The sequence below is a fragment of the Ambystoma mexicanum genome, chromosome 5q (genome assembly GCF_040938575.1).
Source record: "Ambystoma mexicanum isolate Mex_15411 chromosome 5q, UKY_AmexF1_1, whole genome shotgun sequence".
Classification (NCBI taxonomy): Eukaryota; Metazoa; Chordata; class Amphibia; order Caudata; family Ambystomatidae; genus Ambystoma; species Ambystoma mexicanum.
Genome location: NC_090933.1, coordinates 1,334,697,857 through 1,334,723,824, shown reverse-complemented (window position 1 = coordinate 1,334,723,824; position 25,968 = coordinate 1,334,697,857). Strand labels below are relative to the sequence as shown.

Here is a 25,968-nt window from a genome sequence, read left to right as displayed (position 1 = left end):
GCTCAGGCGTGTTTTTTGTGTATAATTGCGATTCCACCTCCTCTTCAGTTTTCTCTGTTGGCTTGTATTAATTTATAATTATCGGATATTGCTTAGTTCGCGATGGCTTTATAGTTGTCTGATAGTTGTCTGATAGCCAGGTTTCTGTAAGGAAGAGCACCTCTGTCCTTCGCTTAGGAGGTCATTGGTTTCTGTTGACTGTTTTGTCATGGATCTAATGTTGAGGAGGCTGCAGTGTGTAGTTAGCTTGATTTCCCTTTTGTGTTGTTATTAGTATTGCTTGTTCTGACCGGTGTGTTGTTGGTTGGGTTTCCGTTCCAGGTGGGGTTTTCCCGGTTGCGTCTTTTGGGTGGGGTGGTTCTTTGTTGGTCAGTCTCTTTGTCGAGTAGACCGATAAGGTTTATGGCGGGGTTGGTTCGTTTCCGGGTGGTAAATAGGGTAGCTACCCCTCTGTTGTTCCAGTCTTGGTGATATAGGGGGTGTAGAGTGAGTGTGATGGTTTCCAATTTGTTCCTTGTTCTCGTTGGGGTATTGTCCATGGTGGAGACTAGGTTGGGATGGTTTATTAGTTGTCGTGTTCTGTTTGGTGTCCTCGTTGGGTCTGTATTCGTGAAGCTTGTTGGCTGTCGGTTCATTGTTGCTGTGCCTTTTGGTTGTTGATTACTGGATTTTGCGCAAAGCAAACCAGAATATTGTATGAAAGAGTGCATGTGAATACTTGCATATGTTGGTGCAGTCATGTTAGGGAGAATTCTCATTTCTGTGCTAATTCCCTTCAACCTTAGAGACCCCCAGCTCTTTTGCTGGACTGTAGGTCCCTGGAGTGAGTGAGACCCTTTTCCAACTGCATCCTGTGTTTTGACCTTTAGATTATTTGTTTCCACTGTTTTGGGAGTCTGACAAACTCCATAGGCATCTTCTTTTTGTATGGTGACACACATCAACTTCAGTGCAGTGTCACCGAGAAATCGTTTAGATTTCTCATAAGGTTTAAAATACCTTTTCTTGTGTGAAAATGACTTTACTTACCTTTTCTCTTTGTGGGTCCAGCACACACCATCTTATGTGGAGTGCTGGGGGGTTTACCTAGTAGCCCCTTATCCTACATTCTCATGTAACATTTGTATGTTGCCCTCCCTACTTTTAAATGACTAGTGGCTGTGGTTTAACTTTTCTTACCATTGTGCTTTTCTACCACAGGCTGAACCCTCAGCACCCATGGGTGACCATTTCATCAAAACAGCCCCAGTCTTCTTTTTTTGCCATTTTCTGTTTGTGAGGTCTTTCTTGGGTTTTACTCTGTGCGTCAAACAGATTGAAGCCCTTTGTTTGTCTTGCCTTTGGCGCACTTCAGTGCCGCATCTGGCTCCAGTGGGTCTGGAAGGACAGGATGTGAGGGAGTATCCCGAAACTCCCCTGTCCTTCGTCTCTAGGAATGCCTGAATGCAACGAGTCCTGAATGGCTGGCTGGCTGTCCTTTCAGGACAGCAACCCTGATGTGTGATTGACAGCCTAGGCTGTGCATGAATGGGAGAAACCTGCTTAAAAGGCAAGAGTTTTGGGACTAGAAGCAGAGTCGACCACTGGGAGAAACCGTGAACGAAGCTTGCTGCATCCACCTGGACCTTTGAATTGCCCGGTGTAGCCCTGCTGCTGTGCTGAAACTCACTTTTCAGACAGAGAAGCTCCGGAATGGACTTCTCGCCTTGGGTTAATGGGGCCAACTAACCCAGAGACGGACTCCACTGGACCATCTTTAATTTGCATTTTTTGCATTTGCTGTACTTCTACATTGCTGCAAGAACCAAATGCCAGGGGTCGAGTAATCTGTAGTCGAGTGAAACATCTGAAATCCGGCTAGAAGCTCCAGGAGCCTCCTAAAGACCCTCCAGAAGCAGGACGACCAGAGCTAGAGTCCCCTCACCAGACCCAAGGAGTGAAGGAAGCCCAACCGTTACCAGAGATCCGCAACAGTGCTGTTTACTAAGCGCTGAAACCGCAAAGTGCAGCTGAACCGAAAAGAGCCCGTAGCTACCAACGACCTCTGAAGTACAACCGCAGGAGCCCTACAGATGTCCTCCCTCTTGTCCCCACGACTAAGGCTCAGGAACACGGGGTCTGCAACGCTGTAGCAGGACAGAATCCAGCTGGACCACTCTTCTTCAAACCAGAGGTACTGTTTAGGCTTGGGGTACTTACCTCAATGTCTTGTAGCCATGCTCTTCTCAGTTGGGAATTGCAGTGGCTTAATTTTAGAGTTGATTCCAACTCTGTTTTCACAGCTTGTGTTCAGCTCCATAGACAGTTTCAAATTGACTTTGGCTGTCCTGGGTCCCTGCAGACTCTTCTAGCCCACTGACATTGATATAGTTTTTCCCTCATAGGTGGTAACTTGTTTTAGACTGTTACTGCTGGGAAAGTCTTGCCTAGATGTCATTGGAAGATTTAGTTGTCCTCACAAAAAATTTAGAAACTGTTTAACATTTTTCCTTCCTTAAACCTTTCCTTTCTGCAACCTCAGAATCTGCAAAGTATAACTTAAAAAAATTATGTTAATTAAATAAATAACTATTTATAACTGAAACCTTGAGTGTAAGTGTTACTTGGCTACTTGAATTTACAGATTTCATTTGTACAGCTCTACAGCTCAGTAATCCCTCTTGAGATAGGCCTGGCTGCTCAGTCACACTGCCAACCTGTGTAGTTCAGACCTATACCAAAAGGTGGGCTTACCTTATATCAAGCAGATAAGTGTTGTGTGGTCTCACACAGTGGGACTACAGCAATTCTTACCCAACAAGTCAGCATGGAAATGTATTGATTTTGAGGGTGCTGGGTTCCTGCTTTTGACTGGGATGGCAAAGGCTTCTCACCCAGGGGGTGCACGCTATTTTTAGGCCTCTGGCTTCCACTTTGGCCCAACATAGTCTCAGGCTTTATCCATGCCACATTGGGGATTGTGAGGGTGATGGGTGCCTGCTTTCGACTGGGATGGCAAAGGATTCTCACGGGTGCATGCTATGTTTAGGCCTCTGGCTTCCATTTTGGCCCAACATAGTCTCAAGCTTTACACTTGCCACAGTGGGGGATCATTCAGCATAAGTGCAACTAAGCAAAAGCAGAATGACAATCTGTATTGGTCCGCATATCATCCTACAAACCTTGACGTTCTGAAGTAATCAGTAAGTCTAAGTCATCCTCAAATCATCAAGAACAAACATCTTTCATGGCAATGCTCTTGAAGTAATCAGCAGGTCATCCCAGAATCATCCCCAAATCATCAGGGACAAACGTGCAATCTCTTGAAGTGATCAGTAGGTCATCCTAAAAGCATCAGGAACAAAGAGTTTTCTAAAATGGGGATAATGTTAGCATATTCATTAAGTCATTCTAAGCTCATCCTCAGATCATCATCCACCATTCTGAGATATTTGCTGATGACCAGTGTGATGACGTCTGATGATGTGGGAATGACTTCTAGTGTAGTTCGATGATCATCAGATGACCCCATGATGGTCTCTAAAGTCATCCTTTTAGACCAGGGGGCCCGTTGTTAGCAACCTTGTCTGCTAGCGGGTCCCGCTAAGGACGCCTGGTTTCACCAGACGTCCTTAGCGGGTCCCGCTGCAGACCTCGGAATAGGGCGGCCCGTTCATTCCGTGGCCGCCTGGGTCGTAATGAGGCCCAAAGGATTCTTTACCAGCGCTTCGATCGCTACCGGTATCTGCGGGTTAACTTCCCGGCACAAATATCTGGCTGAGAAAGCAGTGCGTGATAGTTGTGTTACTGGGGTGGTGGATTTGCACATTATGAATTTGTAGGTCGAAAGTTGGAATCCTGGCTGGGTCCCGGTCTGCTCCGCCTTTCAACATTCTCCACCAGTTAAACGGGTGCTGCGATGAGCCTAAGTTACACAGTTTACCGGCACCCATCAGCCTGTGCGACATACACATGCGCAATACCAATAGTAACCAACATCACGTTCCAATCGTGCTCTTTTGCAAAACGTGAAAGTGAATTAAAAGATCCAAGCTCTTTATCAGCGTGGAAAGACTTTCCAGCCAGACCCCGAGCGACACTACAGGAAAAATGCTGAAATCTAAGGTAGATAGGTATAGGCATCCAGCGTTCACCCTCTTCATTGACCTCTGCACCTCCCTAACCCTCTCCGTACTTCACCCTGGTCCAATCCCCTCTGCCGAACCCACGCTGGACGTCATCACCAACTCTGACCTCCCTCTCTCACCTCCTCTGGTCACCCCTCTCTCTCGGTCTGACCACAGTCTTCTCTCCTCCCACATGGGCCTCCGTGGCCCTGGGTCTCTATGGCCTTGTGACAACTCCTCCAAAAGCCCTGGCAACCTCATTCATGAACATCCGTCTGATGAAACGAGTGTCAGCTGCTGCCTCCACTTCCACTCCCACTTGCCCACCCAACTCAGACTCTATCTCTGACTCTGCTCTCAGCAAACTCTATCTCCATCACCAACACCCTTGACATCCTTGCCCCAGTCATGAGGATCCACCTGAAACCCGCTGCCAAGCGGAAAACCTGGTACAACTCCGAACTTGCAGACATAAAACCTAAGTACAGGGCCTTCACTGGCTCCCCGTCTCAGCAAGGATTACAATCCAAATCCCTCTGTATCATCCACAGGGCTATCTGGGGCCAGGGATCACTCTTATCTTCAACGCTCCCTTACCAAATACTCCCCCTCTAGATTCCTTCATTCCTCCGGCACCAACTTCCTATGCATGAAGTGGTTTGCTAAACTAAGAGCGGGTGGTCGATATGATATGGCATTTATAACGTGCCTATACACAAGTGTTTCAAAGCACGACGAGGCAAGAGAGGGGAACAGAGGGAAGACAGACAACGATCTTACTAGGCCAGGTGACATTGAGATTGCGCAAGTGCAGGGGAGGGGGACGGGGAAAGTGCGAGGGGTAAGTAGGAGGGGAAGTGCAGTACATAGTATAAACAGTAAATAAATAAAAACAACAAATAAGAACAATAAATAAGAAGTGCAGCCAGCTGTTGGCCAGTGCAAGGGTAAGTGCGGACATCAGGTGTCGATTGCTGGTATGCGGCTGTAGGGATACAGAAACAGCCCCCGAGTGCAAGGGTGCAACTGGCGGGGAGGGGACCTGGGCCCCAGAACAAAGGGTAGCCAGGTGACCAGTGCAGTTTCAGATTCAGCCAGGTGTTCAGCAAGGGAGAGGAGGAGAGAAAGCAGAAACAAAGAGGAAAAGAGGAAGGTCTTGAGGTGCTTCCGGAACCAGAGATTATTCTCCTCAATTTTCAGAGTGGCAGGGAGGCTGTTCGAGAGCGAGGCCCCAGCCGAAGAAAGAGATCTACCACCAACTCGTTGCTTGGAGATTTGATTGACCCTGAGGGAGTTGGAGGCGGATGAGCGAAGAGCTCGAGAAGGAAGATATTTGGGAAGAGAGAGTTGAAGGTATTGAGGCCCCAGAAGGCAGTGTGGACAATGCAGAGAGTTTTGAACTTAATCCTCGCAGCCACTGGGAGCCAGTGCAGAGATTTCAGTCCTGGAGAGATACGATCCCTGGGCTTGAGGCCAAGGACAAGTCTTGAGTCCTGTTTTGGATGAGTTGCAGAGGGTGGGGAGTAGAGGCAGGCAGATTTAGAAAGAGGCTGTTGCAGTAGTCCAGCCTAGAGAGAACCAGAGCTCTGGAGACAGTGAGCTTCTGGTAGAAGGAGAGGAAAGGAAGAATACCTCTGAGGAGGGGCAGCTGGTAGTGTGACTTCCTAGAGACGTCAGAGATGTGAGGAGAGAAGGAGAGTATGGAGTCGAAGATGACCCTGAGGTTTTTAGCCTCACAGGTGGGAGCAGGAAGAGGGCCAAGAGAGGTCGATCTGATAGGAAAGAAGTCAGCCAAGCAAGGGCCTGATCGGTGATACCCAGGTTATCACAGAGACGGTTCAGCAGGATGGCATGGTTGACCGTGTCAAAGGCAGAAGAGAGATCTAGTAAGATGAGGACACAGGGGGTGTTGGAATCAGGGTTGGAGAGCAGGTCTTCACGGATGTTCAGGAGAGCAGTTTGCATGCTTCTGGCAACCTCTGAAGCCAGACTGATGGTCATGAAAACAACCAACAGATTCAGTGTGAAGATTAAGCTGGGAGAGGGCCAGCTTTTCCATGTGTTTGCCCAGGAAAGGGGTGATGGAGATTGGGCGATAGTTAGCAGGGCAGTACGGGTCGGCAGAGGGTTTCTTAAGAAGAGGCTGCACAAGGGAGTGCTTCAGGGGGAAGGGAAGAGTCCAGTGGCGAAGGAGTGGTTGCAGAAGTTGGCCAGAGCAGGAGCCAGGGTGTCAATGTGGTCCTTGATGGTTTCGGAGGAACAGGGGTGAACCTGTTTTGATGAGATTTTCATAGATCGGACTTGTCTAGAAACCTCGTCTAGGGAGAGCAGGGGAAAGGCAGAGAAGGAGGGAGGAACAATGGCCGAAGAAGGGCCAGAGGAACAGCAGAGAGTAGAGGGAGGAGGGGGAGAGGAAGAGTGAGAGGACAGGAAGTTATGAGTTTTAGAGATGAAATGAGAAGCCAGAGCCATGCAGTGGGCCTGGGAGGGGACAAAGAGATAGAGATTGCAACAGGATTGGCCAGTTCCTTGCAGATTTTAAAGAGTTTGGCCGAGTTGGTGGATGCCGCAGAGACACAGGCTTTGATGTGAGCTCTCTTCTTGGTGCGGACAGAGAGCCGATTGCCTTTGGAGCAAGCGGCAGGCCAGTTTGTCAGAGAATGTACTGAAAGCACACCATTTCCTCTCAGCCACCCTGCACTTGCGTTTAAGGCTAACGAGGTCACAGTCATACCAGGAGTTCCACTTGGCTTTTGGCTTCAGGCGGATCCTCATGTCAGGGGCAAGAACATCGAGAGTATCGGATATAGCCAATTGGAGTATGGAAAGGGCTGTGTCAGGGTGAGTCAGCCAAATGCAGAGAGTGGGGGGGTTGAGAAAGTGGGGGCGAAAGCCTCAACTGACACACGCTTCATGGGTCGGATAACCGAGAAGGTGGGAGGCAGTGCTGAAGGTGGCTTGGCCTGAAGGATTGAGAGAGTGAGCTGAGAGGAAATGAGAAAGTGGTCACTCCAGGAGAGAGGATTAGTGAGAGGGGTAGAAAGGGGATGGTCTGAAGAGATCAGAACATCCAGAGTGTGCCATGCAGAGTGAGTCGGGCCAGAGGGGAGAATAGAGAGTGAGAGAGAGTTGCAGAGGTCGAAAAAGAGTCCAGAGGAAGGACAGGAAGGATCCAGGTGGATGTTAAAGTCTCCAAGAAGGAGGAGTTGAGTGGTCGAGACCAGGAGGGAAGAGGAGAGGTCAACCTGCTCAGAGAGGAAGAAGGAGATCTGACCGGTGGCCGATAAATGGTAGCCACAGTAAGGGAATGGCCAGGAGAGAGGGAGAGCCTGCAGATGAGGCATTCGAAAGAGGAGTAGTCCTGCGTAGGAATGACAGAGGCAGGAATCCACTCAGGGAAGATCAGGGCTACACCCCCTCCGTAATCAGGCTCACTCCTGTGGAATAGCCTCCCTCTCCCACTGCGTCTTGAGCAGGACATCCTTAAGTTCCGAAAAAGCCTCAAGACCTTTCTCTTCTCCTTTTACTCCTCTCTTCCCTGCTAATCATACAGTAGCCCGACTGATGTGCAGGGTCCTTATGTAGCCTCTGTGCCCTGACCCCCCACATCTCTCAACCCAGCCGCTGTCTTTCTCTGTACGTACTTTATCACGCTCCCCACGGGAGGTTGCACTTACCTTCTTCTCTTACCAACACTTCACTCGGAGCACTTCGCCACAAGCACCACAGCACCTATCCCTTACCTCCCTGCCCCACTGCACTTGCACATTATGAACACTCACAAGGCATTGTAGGTTTGTCTCCCCTCCCTTTTTACCCTCTTTATTTGATTTGCACTTTTATTTCAATTATTTATCTTTAAATTTCCTTGTCTACCTCCCCTGTACCCACCCTGTTGCCCTGTGGGTGTTTTGAAACAGTTGTTGCTAATTGTATAAGTGCCTAACAAGAGACCAATAAATAAGTGGCAAACCTCAGGTTCACCCTCTCACAAAATTGCCTGCCGCCTGCTCCAAAGGCATTACAGACTCTCTATCCGTGCCAAAAAAAGGGCCCACATTCAGGCTCGAGTATCTGGCGCATCCAACAACACGGCGGAACTCTTCAGCATCTGCAGGGAACTTGCCAAGCCGCCTGCAGTAACCTCTGCCCCTATTCCTTCCCAGGCCCTTTGCAATGCATGTGCCTTTCACGTCACCACCATAACCCAGGATATACTGAACAGCATTGTCACGCACTCTTCCAACCCATCCCTCCCCCCTTGCCTCCCCTAAACACTCACCTTCCTCCTTTTCCTCCTTCGCCCCTGTCTCTACGGAGGAAGTCATCACAGTTGTCCACTCCACGAAGGTCTTTTCCAAACAGGTTGCCTCTTGCTCATCCAGAACCATCAAGGACAACATTTCCCCTCTTGTCCCTGCTATCGCTGATCTCTGCTACCACTCCTTTGCTACTGGTTCTTCTCCATCCTCCCTCAAGCACTCCCTTGTGTGCCCCCTCCTTAAAAATCCATCAGCAGATCCTTCCTGCCCAGCCAACTATCGCCCCTTCATGCCCAGCCAACTATCGCCCTATCTCCATCACCCCTTTTCTGGGGAAACTGCTTGAGAAGCTGGCCCTGCCCCAACCTAACTCCCACATTGAACTTGGCGGTCTCCACGACCGTCAATCTCGATTCCGAGCATCCAGAGGCACGGAAACCGCTCTTCTGAAGAACTGCTTGCATCCCTTGATTCCAACTCTCCTGCTGTCCTCATCCTCCTTGATCTCTCTTCTGCATTTGACACAGTGAACCACTCCATCCTCATAAAATGGTTCCATGACACCCTTGGTATCTCGTAGTGGGCACTAGACTGGCTTACCTCCTTCCTAATTGACCACTCTTCCAAAGTCATACTGGGCACCTCCTCCCCTACTTCCTTCTCCACCTGTGGCATCCCAGAGAGCTCAATTTCTTCACCTTGGCTCTTTAACATCTACCTTACTCTGCTGGCATGCCTCATTTCCTCCTTCTCCCCCAACTTCCATTGCTAAACTGAGGACCCACAACTCTTCTTCAAACTTCCTCCATCCTCCCCGACTGCCTCTCAGCCATCCAGGCGTGGTATACTTCTAATGATCTCTGCCTCAATGCCAGCAAAACAGAGATCCTCCCTATTGGCTCCCCTCCCTATTGGGTCCCAGACACCTTACTTCTTCCCTTCACTCTAGACTTCTTCCATGAGGTCCCGACACCCTACTTCTTCCCTTTACTCTGGCCTTCTTCCATGGGCTCTACCCCTGCTCCCTCTACGGAAGCCAGAAACCTTGGAGTCATCTTCGACTCCTCTCTCTCTTTCCTCCCTCATACTTAGGACATTGCCAAGAAGTCTCATTTACAGCTTTTCCTTCTGAAAGGAATTCTACCTTTCCTCACCTTCCCCCAGAGACTCAATATTACCCGGGCTCTGGTTCGCTCTAGGCTTGACTATTGCAATAGCCTCCCCCTTAATCTACCTTCGTCCACTCTGCGACCCCTCCATCTAATTCAGAATAGGGCAGCAAGACTTATCCTTGGCCTCAAGCCCAGGGACCTCATCTCTCCTGCCCTACAAAGTCTTCCGTGGCTCCCGATCGCAGCATGGATTAAATTCAAATTCCTCGGCATCATCCACAAGGCTGTCTGTCCTGAACACTCACAAGGCATAGTAGGTTTGTCTTCCCCTCCCCATTGTCTCTTATATTGTATTTAATTATTTTAACATTGTTGTAATTTCATCGTCTATCATCCTCTGTCCCCTCCCTGTTGCCCTGTGGGCACTTTGAAACAGTATTTGCTTCCTGTATAAGCGCCTGTGAACAAGTGAACAAATAAATAAATAGGCAGCCTTTGAAGATAACAGCACAACGCAATAAATGGTGAACCGGCCCAATAGACGGGATCAGTTAGCACGCAATGGATGTTAGAAAGGACGGGCTCCCAGCAGCCATCTGCACGGGGTGGGGGGGCATGTGTAGAATTACGGATTACGCCCGACAAGTGATTGGTCCCTGGTGCCCCCATTAGTCTTCACTCTAGGGCAGCCCCCTGCGGCTCAGTGCCCAGAGGCAAAGGGCAGCTCCTGATGAAGCAGTTCCAGACCGTGTCCGCAGGGGAAGCTAGGAGCCAGCAGCCGTCAACCAGCAGCAACTGACAAGTTGGCAAGTTGAGAACAGTGGAGACAGCAATCACTCTTCGGCATTAAACTACCCCACCATTCATATTAGCCTATAGCCTTTTATTTTTCTCACCGCTAACACCAGTTCTCTACTCCACTTAGCACACTGCTGTAGTTCACCCATAGTTATGATATGATAGTTTATTTATATAGCGCCTATACACAATGTGTGTCAAAGCGCTTCAAGGCAAGGGAGTGAACAAGGGGAAATACAATGACATTCTTACAGGCCATGAACAGTAAGGATGTGAAATTAACTATCGTACTCGGCCGGGCGACATTTCAGATAGTGCAAGAGCTAAGACATAGATAAGGAAGGGACGGGGAGAGTGGGAAGGAAATGGAAACAGACAGGCGACTCCCGTACTAGGCCTGAAACCATTTCTGGTAGAGCCGGAGAAAAACAAAAAGCGAGGGAGAGGGGTGCAGAAAGGGAGGGGAGGAACAAAAGAAGTGACTCTCGTACTAGGTCTGACCACATTTCAGATAGTGCTGGAGGGGTTGGGGGAGGAAAAAAACAAGTAAGGGGACGGGGGTGAAGACAGACGAGGTTGCTATCATACTAGGTCCAGGGACAATTCTGATAGAGTAAGTGCATAGAAGAAAGTAAGGGTAGGAGATGGGAAAAGGGAGAAATGGAGAAGAGAAGAGAACAGAGATTGAGCAGTCAAAAAGAGTGGAGAAGCAAGAGGGGAGAGCGAATACAATTGCAGAAGTCATTAGTAACACATAATGTTGCAAGCCAGGATACAAGATGAAGATGGGAACAGCATGATTCAAAATGCAAAGGAAGTCCAGCTTGAGAGTTGAGAAGGGTGACGCACCATGAATCAATGATTCTAGTTGCACGCTAGACATCTTTCGAACTACCAAATCTAGATGTCATTTCTTTGACTGCTATATTTTGAAACTCAGGCCTTCTCACACTATCCGGAAAATTCTTATTTTGGTGTCTCTCCCTAACGGCTGTATTTGGACATTAGGCCCACTACTCTCTAACCAGAGAAGACAATCTAAGGGGGATCTCAGTCTCAACCAAACCTGAAGCGCAGGTCAGGACCTTTCTCTCCCCTCCCAACCAACCAATTTCTGAGTGATTTGCTCTCACTGCTATGCCTAGAAACCTGGACCCCTCTCCACTTTCGGACCACCTTATGCAGGAAAGTGGAACACTAGGATACTGTCTCGCCACGTGGGTAACACCTCAGACACCCCTCTGTCAGATGCCCCAACAATAACCCTAGAATCCTATCAAGCCTGGGATTTTCCCCTTACTCCGTCCCCAAGACAAGGTAGCTGTAGGGTAGGAATCCCCAGTCACTCTTCCTCCGGCAGCCTACACACTCCTATCCGATTACCACCCCACATATCAAGCCACAAGACCACCCAGATCGCACCGTTATACCTAGACAGAATTGTGAATATTAGCTTGCGTCACATCTAGACAGAATTATAAATATTAGCTTGTGCCACATCTAGACAGAATTGTGAATATTAGCCTGCGTCACACCCAGACAGAACTGTGAATATTAGCCTGCGTCACACCCAGACAGAACTGTGAATATTAGCCTGCATCACACCCAGACAGAACTGTGAATATTAGCCTGCGTCACACCCAGACAGAACTGTGAATATTAGCCTGCATCACACCCAGACAGAACTGTGAATATTAGCCTGCGTCACACCCAGACAGAATTGTGAATATTTGTTTGTGTCACACCCAGACAGAACTTTGAATATTAGCCTGCGTCACACCCAGACAGAACTGTGAATATTAGCCTGCGTCACACCCAGACAGACAGAATTGTGAATACTAGCCTATGTCACATGTAGACGGAATTGTGAATATAAGCTTGCGTCACATCTAGACAGAATTGTGAATATTAGCCTGCGTCACACCCAGACAGAACTGTGAATATTAGTCTGTGTCACACCCAGACAGAATTCTGAATATTAGCTTGTGTCACACCCAGACAGAACTGTGAATATTAGCCTGCCTCACACCCAGACAGAATTCTAGATAGTGATGCCACTAACCAACTCTGCAAAAAAATCTCACCCCTCTGCATACACCTCTCAAACTCTATCTAAACACAACCATACCTTTAAAGCACAACAAACCGCATGCACTTCACTACATCGCAAAAACAAAATAAACCACAGATAACCTCGCACAACAGCACATGACAGCTACCAACCGAAAAGCACACCTAAACTCAGCGAACAGTGTTAATCGAACTGAGGCTGCCAACAGCACATCACAGCTCTCCTGCTCTTTTCCCGCTCGGCCTTACTAACCCATCTTACCCTCTTTCCTTTCAGGTCCGCTGGAGCACTAAAGGACCACTATGGTGCTCATAGTGTGCGGTATAAATATCCATTAACATCTGTACAGGGTGCTGTTCCCTGGCCTGGGAACCAAAAGTGGACCTGGAAAAGTTGTCCAAGTGGCCCTATGTTAATTTATAGTGAAAGTTTTGTAACAAATTCTTGACTTCATCCCACTCAAAAGTGGCCCATGGTACAGAAGCCCACCGGGAAACCGCAGGAGTTCCCCGTAGGCCACTCCAGCACTGGTGCTGTGAGATGTGCAGTGGATGTCGGTACAGGGGTGTGTGCAGTGGGCAGCTCTACATGGGGCTGTGCAGTGGGCGTGTGTGCTGTGGGCATCTGTACAGGTGGCTGTGCAGTTGCCGTCTTTACATGGGGATGTGCAGTGGGCATCTGTACAGGGGGCTGTGCAGTGGGCGTCTGCAACGGGGCTGTGCAGTGGGCATCTGTACAGGGGGCTGTGCAGTGGGCGTCTGCAACGGAGCTGTGCAGTGGGCATCTGTACAGGGAGCTGTGCAGTGGGCATCTGTACCGGGGGTTGTGCAGTGGGTGTTTGTACATGGGGCTGTGCAGTGGGCATCTGCAAGGGGGCTGTGCAGTGGGTGTTTGTACAGGGGCTGGCTGTGCAGTGGGCATCTGCGCAATGAGCTGGCTGTGCAGTGGACGTCTGCAACGGGGCTGTGCAGTGGGCATCTGTACAGGGGTCTGTGCAGTGGGCATCTGTACAGAGGGTTGTGCAGTGGGCGTCTGCAAGGAGACTGTGCAGTGGGTGTCGTTACAGGGGGCTCTGCAGGGGGGCCAAACAGGGGACTGTGCAGTGGGTGTCTGTACATGGGGCTGTGCAGTGGGCATCTGCAAGGGGGCTGTGCAGTGGGTGTTTGTACAGGGGCTGGCTGTGCAGTGGGCATCTGCGCAATGAGCTGTCTGTGCAGTGGGCCTCTGCACAGGGGGGCTGTGCAATGGGCGTCTGCAAGAGGGATGTGCAGTGGGCGTCTGCAAGGAGCGATGTGCAGTGGGCAGTGCTACAGAGGACTGGGCAGTGGGCATCTGTACAGGGGGCTTTGAGATGGGCCTTTGCAGCACCCACCTGGGAGGTCCCGGGAGGGCTGAATGGTGCCTGGGCCCGGCCAGGCTACTGCCCCGGCCTCTCCTGCTCCCTATGATGTTTCTCTGATACATTTCCTACACACGGTGCTCCCCACCACCCGCACCTGCCCTGGGAATACAACCTCAATGGCTCACCTTTGGCAGCCACCAGGGTCGGACTGGAGGATAATACTGGCGCGGGTACCAATGAAAAAGTGGCACACAGCTGCAAATGGCAATTCATTCCTTTTGTGACAGGCTGTTGGAATAGTACCCAAAGGGGAGTGTTTTGGATAAAATGTAATGAAAGTTGTGCTATTTAAAGGATATTTATTCAGCAACAATGGTCAGCACTACTAGCTGCATCGTGAAGTAACTCATCAAAGTGGGCCAGATTGGCCAAAAAACGGGCCCACACCTGCATTTTGAGTTTTTGCGAAGTTCTTAAATCATAATATAATAAACCCTGTTTCATTTGTATAGCAGTGATTTATTGACATTCAGTAGGAGTTACTTAACCGTGGAGTGTAGTTTGGGAGTGGTGTGCATGCCGAGTGCGGGGGGGGGCGCATTGTAGTGTTTTGACCTTGGCACCAAATGGACTAGTAACTGCCCTTGGTGGGTGGGCCCCTTTTCTATCCCCCTGGGATCTCAAATGCTACATTTTAAAATTTGAAATATGTCCTTGAAGGAATAATTGGGGTATCATTTGCTGTAGGCGAGTGACCAGCGACTATTCACTCCTCTTTTGGTCAGAAAGTGATCATCTTTTTTGCTTGTTCTTCATAAGCTTCCAGTTAATCCTGTCTTGTGTACGTGATGGAGGGTGCATTACTGGGCGGGGAGAGGAGAATGGCAGCTCCACTTTGGAGGTTTCGATTATATATCTTTATAGGATGTCTTGGGTTTGTAGTATTTAATAACATAATGTTTTCCATTTCTAGATCTAAACACACTGTTGTCATCCTACTCTGCAAAACGTAAGAAGCACAGGCACTGAAAGGTAAATAACTACCGTAGTTTGTTTCTCTGCACAGGTTGCTCTATGCTTCTGAGATAACCTGTCTCCCACCCTTTGTTCCTGGACCCATCATATCTCCTTCTCTTCTGCCTTGTCTCATTCCTCCTTCCTGCCTCTTCCTATAAGTGACGTCCAGACCCAGGTTTAGGGTCCATGCATGTGGCTCAGTGGACTAGTGCATTCTCTAGAAGGATCCATGTGTGTGACCTCATAGTCACTGGTCCACCCAGCCCTTCATCCATCCAAGATTAACTGAATGAGTACCACTGATTTGCATAACCATGAATATCTGTTAGCTTCTGTCTATAACACTAAAATGCCCCAGTGGGGGATGGGGCAGTGCACTCTACAAATACACCTGTTATGTTATGTTAATCCTTTCCTCTTTGCCGTCCTATTAAACTCAACTGGTAATTCGCTATTTCACCTGTATGGTGGATCTCAGCACTTTGCTATAGGGGGTAGAGGAGTGGAGTTCTACACGTGAATTAAATAGGCACATTGGTAGCTACGCCTAGTGTTCGTTGTTCTCTTTCCAGATCACCTGGGGAGAAATAAATTGATGGTAAAGCCTTAATCGGGAGGGACTGAATGAAATGGAACATCAGATCTGCACTCTGGTGGGTGTTGTTTTGTGTCTAGGCATGAATGAGGGAGCATTCTGGAGTGGAATTGAGAGCATGAGGTAGAGTCAATGGAAAGGATGGAAAGGAGTGCGAAAGTATGACAGACGCGCACTCCCCTTGCCTGCCCACCCGCTAGAGCAGTGACAACATGAGGTGATTGAAAAGGACACCCTCATGCTTGTGACGGGAGGTGAATCAAGGACAGTTACATGCCCGCTTGCACTCATTCATGAATTGTTAGCAAGTCAGGTGATCCAAGTATTAAAGGCTCCTGAAAGCATCTGTATTCCTTATTCATCAACTTCGTGTCTCCAGTTATGGGGAAATAATGACCATCTGGCATTATTAGGTGTTATGGCCCCCTATTGTCTAGTATCCCACGAGCATTCATGATTAAAATCCACTTGAAAGCACTTTCCCACTCATTGCCCTGGGAGGGAAGCTCCAAGCTGTGGCTCCATCAACTGGGCCTAGGTCGTCATCAAGTCCTCGCAGCTCGCACCCTGCAGATACTGTTGCTGACAGCAGCATGATTCAGTCACAACACGTATCGAGCACTGCATGACGTGCTATGTGAGGGATCTAAAATCCTCATATTGGATAATCCTGGCAGGAGGGGTGAGTGATTGAGACCATATCCATTAAGGACAAAGCCTTTATGTGAAAGTGTAGCATTAAGAGTCTTGGTTTTAGGCCAGAGTAACCTGACCTTCGTGTTATGGTACCACCTGCTGGGGAAGAACGTCGATATTTTAGAACCGAAATATTTTGTTTTCAGGAATAATCTCCCTCTCCTACAAATACCTGCACTCACCTCACTGTAAATCATGATGCCGTCAATTACATGTGAAAGTGGGCAGCAAAGATGGCTAAACCTACACGTTCCAAGGAGGGGAAATCCTGATTTTTATTATGGACATGTGTTGCTATCTTGAGAGCTGTCCTCTCATTGTCCTGTCGTTCCTCAGCCGCCCTGTGCTTCTCGGTTCCCTTGTTTTACTCTTCTTGCCCCTAAGCATTGGAACGCTCTACCTCATTCTGTCCGTGCATCCGCTCCCTATCAGATTTTCCGTTCCCAATTAAAAACTCCTCCTCTTTCTTTCCTCTAATCCGCTTTGATCATTGGATTTTGTTATCGTGCTTCGTTTTTATTGGACCATTGTATTTCGATTTATTTGTAAAGCGCTTTGGTGAAAGTGCTCAATAAATTAAATTCAAAATACAAAAACTGACTTAAAAAAAGCAACAAACAATTGTTTGCTTTTTATGAAATAATTATTTATTAATGTGATCAGTTGATATTAAACTTTACACATATAAAAATGTATTACAAAACATGTATAAAATACAATGAATCATAAAACTGCAAATCACTAATATATACACTAATTTCCGTTGAGTCTAAATAGCAATTAATCACTAATGATGTAGCATAACTTTCAGCAATATTCACAATTGCTCCTACTTGAGCTCCTAAAATAACATTTTGTGCTGAATGTTTTTTTCTTTTATTGAGTCAGGCTTATTCTGAGCAAGACGATAAGTCGTTCTGTTGAAGTCTCGGGAACAAATTTAGCGACTACCTTCCTGCACTTAACTGAGATAATCTCTGCAAAATCATCACTGGTCAACAACTCAAGCCTCAGGTATTTATAGCTTGTGAGGTACTCAATGCAGTTCCCACTAACAACACGTTTGGGTTTTTCAATGTTCCTATTAATAAAGTGTATCATCTTTGTTTTTCCAAAATTAATGGCCAACCCATTTTTCACTGCATACCTATGTGATTCAACCAGTAGTATTTTAAAACACGCATATGCGTGACCAAGGATCACAAGATCGCCTTCATATGACAGACAGCTGATGTATACACAATTAAGTGTAGGGGAACTGTTGTCAATGCTCCCTAGAGTTGCAGGCAGATCTGACAGGTATTTGTTAAACAGCAGGGGAGCTAGCGCACAGCCTTGTTTTATGCCTTTATTGATAAATATTGGCGCAGTAGCTCTCCTGCTGTCCAGCCTGACCTGAGCACTGGTATTCTCATGCAGGCTAAGCACGCCATTTTACGCCACAGTTTCTCTGTCTATGGGGTCAAATGCTGCTCAAATCTACCAGAGTTGCCTACATACCAGGACTGCCTTTCTTTGTTGCTGCTCAAATCTACCAGAGTTGCCTACACACCAGGACTGCCTTTCTTTGTTGCTGCTCAAATCTACCAGAGTTGCCTACATACCAGGACTGCCTTTCTTTGTTGCTGCTCAAATCTACCAGAGTTGCCTACATACCAGGACTGCCTTTCTTTGTTGCTGCTCAAATCTACCAGAGTTGCCTACACACCAGGACTGCCTTTCTTTGTTGCTTGCACTGACAGCTTGTCCATGAGTCTTATGTTATGGACCACTCCAGAACCAGGTCTAAGTCCTGTTTGGAATTTATCTAACAGCTATGTAGACAGTCTGCCCATTTCTGTGTTTCTTTGATTAAACATGAAGTGATCATTGTTATGTCGAGCATTCATACAGATCAGTTACCCACCCCCAGTCCTTAAGTGTGTTTATCGAGCATTAATAGAAGCCTGTAGTTTGAGAGTTCTGTGCATGTACCTTTTTTGAAGACTAGGACTAATGGCAATTTCCTCCAAGATGCAGGTTTTACACCCCCAGACATACCTTGATGAACATGACCAGCGAACCTACGGACACCTTCAAGCAGGGCAAACAAACAGAGTATGAAAAGCCAGGCGGGGCGGAGGGTGTAGAGGAAGCCAATACTCACAAGGCGAGGCAACACACAGCAAACCTCAGATGGGGTAACATTGGCGGGAGAATGCTGCTGCACAGAAACCCTGGCAGCGCCAGGCAGAACGCCCTTTCCCCGTCGTGGGCAGGATATGAGGCTGGATGTCAAAGTCAGACAGACCGCTGCAGGCGCTCTTCAGAGGACCTGAAATAGACCACCCGCAGCAACACAGCCTCTAGGGACAAATAACCTTCTGCTTAAAACAGCCTGCGGCTTGGAACAGCTCCCTTAACCGCAGACTGGCTTCACTAAGTGGTGGCGCACCTCACACAAAAATGTGCAATGGCAACATTTAGTCAAGGTGATCAATACCAGGGACCACTAGAAAATGTGGAAACTCTTGGGCAAAACAAGGGCTGGTAAAGACCACTTAGTAGTTAACTGTCAGTTCTTCACAGTGGTGCAAGTATATACTCCAGAACTTTGTAAGTTCCAGAGTTGATGCTGAAGCTATAAAGAACCCGGAGGCTTCAATAGTGTAACAGACAGGGATGATATACTGAACAAAATAGCTAAGTTCAAAGGATCTCACGCTCCAGGTCCTAAGGGACTCGCAAACGTAGTATTAAAAATAAAAAGCACGAGGGTTGGACACGATATTGGACCATGACTATGCCTCGATCGGACCAGGACTAGGATGGGAGCACTGGAGGCGCAGGGCGAGAGCGGGGAGACTGTGCCGGCCCCTTGAGCTGTCGGGCTTGCCTGTCTTGTTGCCCAGTAGTACTGCTGTTGGAGTGCTGTGCTGAGCTAGAGCCAGTTGTTCTGTCTGTGCTTAACCTGGCTTTACCTGAGACTGATTAGACATCGAACGCCAGCTCGACTGTTGGGAAAACATCACTGCTGCGTTGATTGCATATTCATACAATGTCCATGTACTTGTATCTTTATTGCATGTGATTGTCCACGCAGCTGAGTACCACTTACAATATACACAGCAAGCTGTATTTATTCTGTGCGTGCCCGAGGTCCTAGAGTTCCCAGACTGCAAAGCAAAAAAGGAGCATGACTAAAAGAAAAGCGGGGAGTTCCCCGATTGATAGCACGGCAGGCAAGCGAGACTCAATTTTTATCACTCGGATAGATGAGGCTAGTGCCATGATTGAGGAAATAGCCGGTTGCTCAATTCCATAATATTGAACCTCAGGCTCACCCCAATGTCAAGCCCGGGTGGAGGGAGGAGTGAGGGGAGAGTAAGGAAGGTGGTTGACACGGATGACCTTCTGTCTATAGCCAGCAGCGATGTGGCCCCTTCCAGAGTCCCGCTTCTGACAGGGGAATCAGTTGCCTGTAAACTCTAAGAGATGCGAAAGCATGGGGACCTCTAACATTGCGCTTGCGGCCCTGGCTGAGGTGGGGAACATTCTACCGAGGTACAAGGTTCCAAATCGGCCAGAACAACACGGGGTGGGAGATCTTTTAACTTGCTATTCAACTAACCCCCTTTTCCTACTGCCATACCACTTCTCCACTGTGACTGGTTACCTGTAACTAGCGCCTAGATGTCCATTGGCTTTGTGTGCTGCTATAAATGCACAACTGAAATAAATCCTATGGAACTAAACCATTCTCAACATGAGATGTCCGAGATGGGACGTAACGCTGCTTATTCTGCCACCACTGACTTGGAAGTAGTGATGTTTTAACCTCCTATAGTAGTGATAGATAAGTGGCACTGAGCGATTTGGGCCCTGTGCTCACACATATATTTATTTATTTTTACATTCATAGCAGCACACCAAACCCTCAGGCATGCAGGCGCTAGTTACAGTAAATGCAGAAGACAACTTTAAAATGCAAGACCACGCAAAAAGTGTTACAACATGTGGTGGTTCATCACAAGCATAGTCTGGCAAAGCCGCGCCTCATGGTGCTGGGGGCTGTATCAGGTAGATGCATAATCTGGCAAAGCCGCGCCTCATGGAGCAGGGGCTACATCAGGTATACAGACAAAATCAGGTAGATGCATAATCTGGCAAAGCCACGCCTCATGGTGCGGGGGGGGGGCTACCTCATATATACAGACAAAATCGGGTAGCTGCATAATCTGGCAAAGCCACACCTCATGATGGGTGGGCTACATCAGGTATACAGACAAAATCAGGTAGATGTATAATCTGGCAAAGCCACACCTCATAGTGCAGGGGGCTACATCAGGTATACAGACACAATCGGGTAGCTGCATAATCTGGCAAAGCCACGCCTCATGGTGCGGGAGGCTACATCAGGTATACAGACAAAATCAGGTAGATGCATAATCTGGCAAAGCTACGCCTCATGGTGCGGGGGGCTACATCAGGTATACAGACAAAATCAGGTAGATGCATGATCTGGCAGAGCCATGCCTCATGGTGCGGGGGCTACATCAGGTATACGGGCAAAGTCAGGTAGATGCATAATCTGGCAAAGCCACGCTTCATGGTGCGGGGGGCTACATCAGGTATACGGGCAAAGTCAGGTAGATGCATAGTCTGGCAAAGCCATGCCACATGGTGCGGGGGGCTACATCAGGTATAGAGACAAAATCAGGTAGATGAATCAAGACTTCCTAAGTACAGTTCATGAAGAAGCCAAAAAGGTCTTAATGGAAGATGAATGGTGATGTCACAAGGACCCGGACAGACTCACAGATAGAAGAAATGATGACCCGCGAATGACACAAAGAGACGAAACGCCATGAGTAAGGATATCGGGAACTTAAAGTGAAAGAACGATGTCCAACTGTAAGAAAATTCGGTTTAAGCAAAATGAAGATAGTAGACCAGTTTGCACCTGTAAATATGCTTGGAACTGCAAGAAAGCTAAGAAAACAGTGCAGCTTCCTATGCTTGGTAGAAGAGTAGTGCGGCAAGCGCCATTATACATAATCTACCTCAAACGAAGCACATTATTATAAGTATATTTCTACTTTGCATGAGAAGCAGAATCAACCCAGGTTACTAAAGGCCAAACGAGAAAAGATTCATATTTAACAAAACGAGAAGAGACGGCTGAAACAAAACTCAGCAGAAGCAACTCGTGCCAGGAAAGCCAAGCTCATACCAATAAAAGAGGCGAACAGTAGCTATATCTAATTGAAACTAAGAACAGAATATCCTGCCTCTGAAAGGTCGAGATAAGAAGGCGAAGGCAGGTGGCGGGTGAAACGAGAATCAAATACACAAATTGAGGGAAAAAAGACAAATTCACGGTGTAGGAATCATGTGACCAGCCGAGCAAGAAGAAGCGAGGGCTCACACCTACGCTTGACATCCGACCAAGCAGAGATATCAGAACCTTTTCCAGACAAAAGATGCAGTCTCGAGGTCAACCACAGTGAAATAATTGACACATGGCTACTAAAGTGATGATTGATTGTAACCATAATTGGAGGAAGGCCGGGTAACTTAAGGGGCACCCTGCACCTAGCCGACCATTATGCCAGCTGTTAAGCAAAGTGGAAAAGTATCCATGGGGTTGGTGCCAACCCAATCACAATGGACCAAATAATCTAGGGTCGTATAGCTGGTAGAACCAATGAGACGTCATACTTTTGATGACGTCTAAATTTGTCATTTTTGAAGGAAGGGCTTAGATGCCCACCTTACAGTGTTTACCCAATCCCCTCACTCCGTTACCATATACAGATATAGTACCTATAGTAAAGTTACCTTTTGCTAACCAATAGAATTGCATGTTAACTTTTGAGTGTTACACGTCAATGATGACGAGTTTTGAGTATAAATGTTACAGCTTGTATGAAGTTTGAGGAGTTTGAAGCGAGAAGGACGATCGCATCACTGCTGACATCCATAACTCCCCGTTTTGTGTACTTGTCATTAAACGGACTCCCTTTGCCATACCATTGAGTTGTCCTTATTGATTGGTGTTGGAGTAATAAATCTGTACCCCCATCCATCTCAAGGGTGCAGCTATCTTGTCTTAAAGTACTTCTGAGCGAACCTCGACTCTATGGGCCGGCCGGGGGTAATGGAGTACACTTGATAGCAGAGATTGATGGTTATCGATTATCGATTAGAATAAGACACCCATTGACCGTCGACATAAAGTAACTCTAGGTCCTCGACAATATCACAAGTCCTTTGCCATTCGGCTGAGTAGACCGTGAAGCTCCCTGTAGACAGTGGTAGAGTAAAAATAAAATCTGCAGAACGAGGTCTGAAGGAACCTGTGCTTCCCCACATAACCCCTTCCCATTCCTACGTGCAGCTGAACGGGAGAAAAGCCGAAGAAGGCGATGATGAAGCTGGTGATCCCGAGGGTCCAGAGAGGAAACATGCGAACGGTGAGTGAAAAAGACTAAGTGTTTTGGCAAAAGTGCATGCTTTAGAACAAGTTAAGGGAAAAGGTAACGGAGGGAGGTGGGAAAACAAAATATAGCTAGAAGTAGAGAAGAATGTGTATATATATATATATAGGGGGAAGGGAATAATGACTCAAGAATAATTAAGTAAATAAAGGAAAGATACCGGGGAGGACACCCGGGAAGAGAGGTTACCGGGAAGGACACCCGAGAAGTGAGAGGATTCGCCTTATTCCTACGCTTTAATATAGCGGTTAGAAGAAACTTGTATCCATAGTCCCAAAAGGGGATTAAATAGACTACCACAGCGATTCAAGACGCCATGAAAGGGATACGTTTAAACTCCATGTCGCGGTAATTATTAGAGGCAGAGATACATGTGACCAGCTGGTGTTCGTCTAGTCTGTTAAAACGTCTTTTTTACATGTTGTTTGTTGTGACGTCATAAGTTGAACATTTTCCTTAGAAGAACTGAATTAAATAGTACACTATTGAATAGCTGAGATAGTATAGTATACAAATTGATGTTTTTTGAGTAACATAGAAGATATAAACAGGGTAATTCATAGAATTTCGCAGAAAAGTGTCGCAAGCGGCTGGCGCAGAGTGTCCGCGTGCGATTGTGTGCGCCAGGCACGTGCGCTAAAACCGATTTCCGCGCACAGCGTATTCATGGATTTCATGCTCCCAAACCAGCCGTGGCGCAGAGTATCGCAGCGAGCCTGCAGCAGTGCCAGTAACGCCCCCAAGAACGCCCTCGCGCAAGGAAAAGCCATCAACATCGCTAAATCATCGCAAAGGGCTGCGCTAACCCAGGGCTGCCAAACATGGAACGCAAAGCGGGCAACCTTCATATCAGGAATACGCGGGAAGTTTTACACGCGATTAGCCAGGGTACGTGTATTACAGGGGTACGCAGGAAGTTCAACACGCGATTGTCCACGGAACGTGTATTACAGGGGTATGCGTGAAGTCTTACATGCGATTAGCCAGGGCACGTGTAATACAGGGGTACGCGGGAATTATCACACGCGATTTGGCAGGGTACGTGAATTACAGGGGTGCGTGGGAATTATCACACGCCATTTTGCTGGGTACGTGTATTACAGGGGTGCGTGGGAATTATCACACGCGATTAGGCTGGGTGGGTCCTCACAGGAGTTCCCTGTACACCCTCCACGGCCCCTGCAGGCAGCCCACAAAACAGGGGGCTACCCTGCACACCTGCTCATGTCCCTCTGCACCCCCACCCCCCAGCCACCAGGGGCACCCACCACCAGGCCCCCACCCATGTCTCCTACCACCCCCACCCCCCAGCAGTGCAGGGGCAGCCTCCACCAGGCCCCCACCCATGTCTCCCACCACCCCCACCCCCCAGCCACCAGGGGCACCCTCCACCAGGCCCCCACCCATGTCACCCACCACCCCCAGCCACCAGGGGTAGCCTCCACCAGGCCCCCACTCAAGCCCAACTCATGTCTCCCACCACCCCCACCCCCCAGCCACCAGGGGCAGCCTCCACCAGGCCCCCACCCATGTCTCCCACCACCCCCAACCCCCAGCAGTGCAGGGGCAGCCTCCACCAGGCCCCCACCCATGTCTCCCACCACCCCCACCCCCCAGCCACCAGGGGCACCCTCCACCAGGCCCCCACCCATGTCTCCCACCAGCCCCACCCACCAGCAGTGCAGGGGCCGCCTCCACCAGGCCCCCACCCATGTCTCCCACCACCCCCACCCCCCAGCCACCAGGGGCACCCACCACCAGGCCCCCACCCATGTCTCCTACCACCCCCACCCCCCAGCGCTGTGGGGCACCTGCCAGCAGGCCCCCACCCATGTCCAACCCATGTCTCCCACCACCCCCACCCCCCAGCCACCAGGGGCACCCTCCACCAGGCCCCCACTCATGCCCAACTCATGTCTCCCATCACCCCCACCCCCCAGCCACCAGGGGCACCCACCACCAGGCCCCCACCCATGTCTCCCACCACCCCCAGCCACCAGGGGCACCCTCCACCAGGCCCCCACCCATGTCTCCTACCACCACCACCCCCCAGCGCTGTGGGGCACCTGCCAGCAGGCCCCCACCCATGTCCAACCCATGTCTCCCACCACCCCCACCCCCCAGCAGTGCAGGGGCAGCCTCCACCAGGCCCCCACCCATGTCTCCCACCACCCCCATCCACCAGGGGCACCCTCCACCAGGCCCCCACCCATGTCTCCCACCACCCCCACCCCCCAGCCACCAGGGGCACCCTCCACCAGGCCCCCACCCATGTCACCCACCACCCCCACCCCCCAGCAGTGCAGGGGCAGCCTCCACCAGGCCCCCACCCATGTCTCCCACCACCCCCACCCCCCAGCGCTGTGGGGCACCTGCCAGCAGGCCCCCACCCATGTCCAACCCATGTCTCCCACCACCCCCACCCCCCAGCCACCAGGGGCACCCTCCACCAGGCCCCCACTCATGCCCAACTCATGTCTCCCACCACCCCCAGCCACCAGGGGCACCCTCCACCAGGCCCCCACTCATGCCCAACTCATGTCTCCCACCACCCCCACCCACCAGCCACCAGGGGCACCCACCACCAGGCCCCCACCCATGTCTCCTACCACCCCCACCCCCCAGCGCTGTGGGGCACCTGCCAGCAGGCCCCCACCCATGTCCAACCCATGTCTCCCACCACCCCCACCCCTCAGCAGTGCAGGGGCAGCCTCCACCAGGCCCCCACCCATGTCGCCCACCACCCCCACCCCCAGGGGCACCCTCCACCAGGCCCCCACCCATATCTCCCACCACCCCCACCCCCCAGCCACCAGGGGCACCCTCCACCAGGCCCCCACCCATGTCTCCTACCACCACCACCCCCCAGCGCTGTGGGGCACCTGCCAGCAGGCCCCCACCCATGTCCAACCCATGTCCCCAACACCCCCACCCACCAGCCACCAGGGGCACCCACCACCAGGCCCCCACCCATGTCTCCCACCACCCCCAGCCACCAGGGGCACCCTCCACCAGGCCCCCACCCATGTCTCCCACCACCCCCACCCCCCAGCCACCAGGGGCACCCTCCACCAGGCCCCCACCCATGTCACCCACCACCCCCACCCCCCAGCAGTGCAGGGGCAGCCTCCACCAGGCCCCCACCCATGTCTCCCACCACCCCCACCCCCCAGCGCTGTGGGGCACCTGCCAGCAGGCCCCCACCCATGTCCAACCCATGTCTCCCACCACCCCCACCCACCAGCCACCAGGGGCAGCCTCCACCAGGCCCCCACCCATGTCTCCCACCACCCCCACCCCCCAGCCACCAGGGGCACCCTCCACCAGGCCCCCACTCATGCCCAACTCATGTCTCCCACCACCCCCACCCCTCAGCCACCAGGGGCACCCTCCACCAGGCCCCCACTCATGCCCAACTCATGTCTCCCACCACCCCCACCCACCAGCCACCAGGGGCACCCACCACCAGGCCCCCACCCATGTCTCCTAC

The 25,968-nt window shown here is 50.0% G+C and overlaps 1 protein-coding gene across 4 annotated transcripts in view; it reads left to right on the top strand.

Moving 5' to 3' along the window:
* LOC138498092 (zinc finger protein 268-like) overlaps window positions 1-25,968 on the top strand; it is a 104,214-nt gene that overhangs the window by 41,952 nt on the left and 36,294 nt on the right. The window contains exons 2-4 of one of the 4 annotated variants that reach the window (XM_069621938.1): window positions 14,665-14,723; window positions 16,888-17,013; window positions 22,379-22,454. The gene's annotated coding sequence lies outside the window, so the exon portion shown is untranslated. Of the gene's footprint in view, window positions 1-14,664; window positions 14,724-16,883; window positions 17,014-22,378; window positions 22,455-25,968 lie in introns of all 4 variants that reach the window. The other 3 variants (XM_069621939.1, XM_069621940.1, XM_069621941.1) reach the window with 3 other exon arrangements.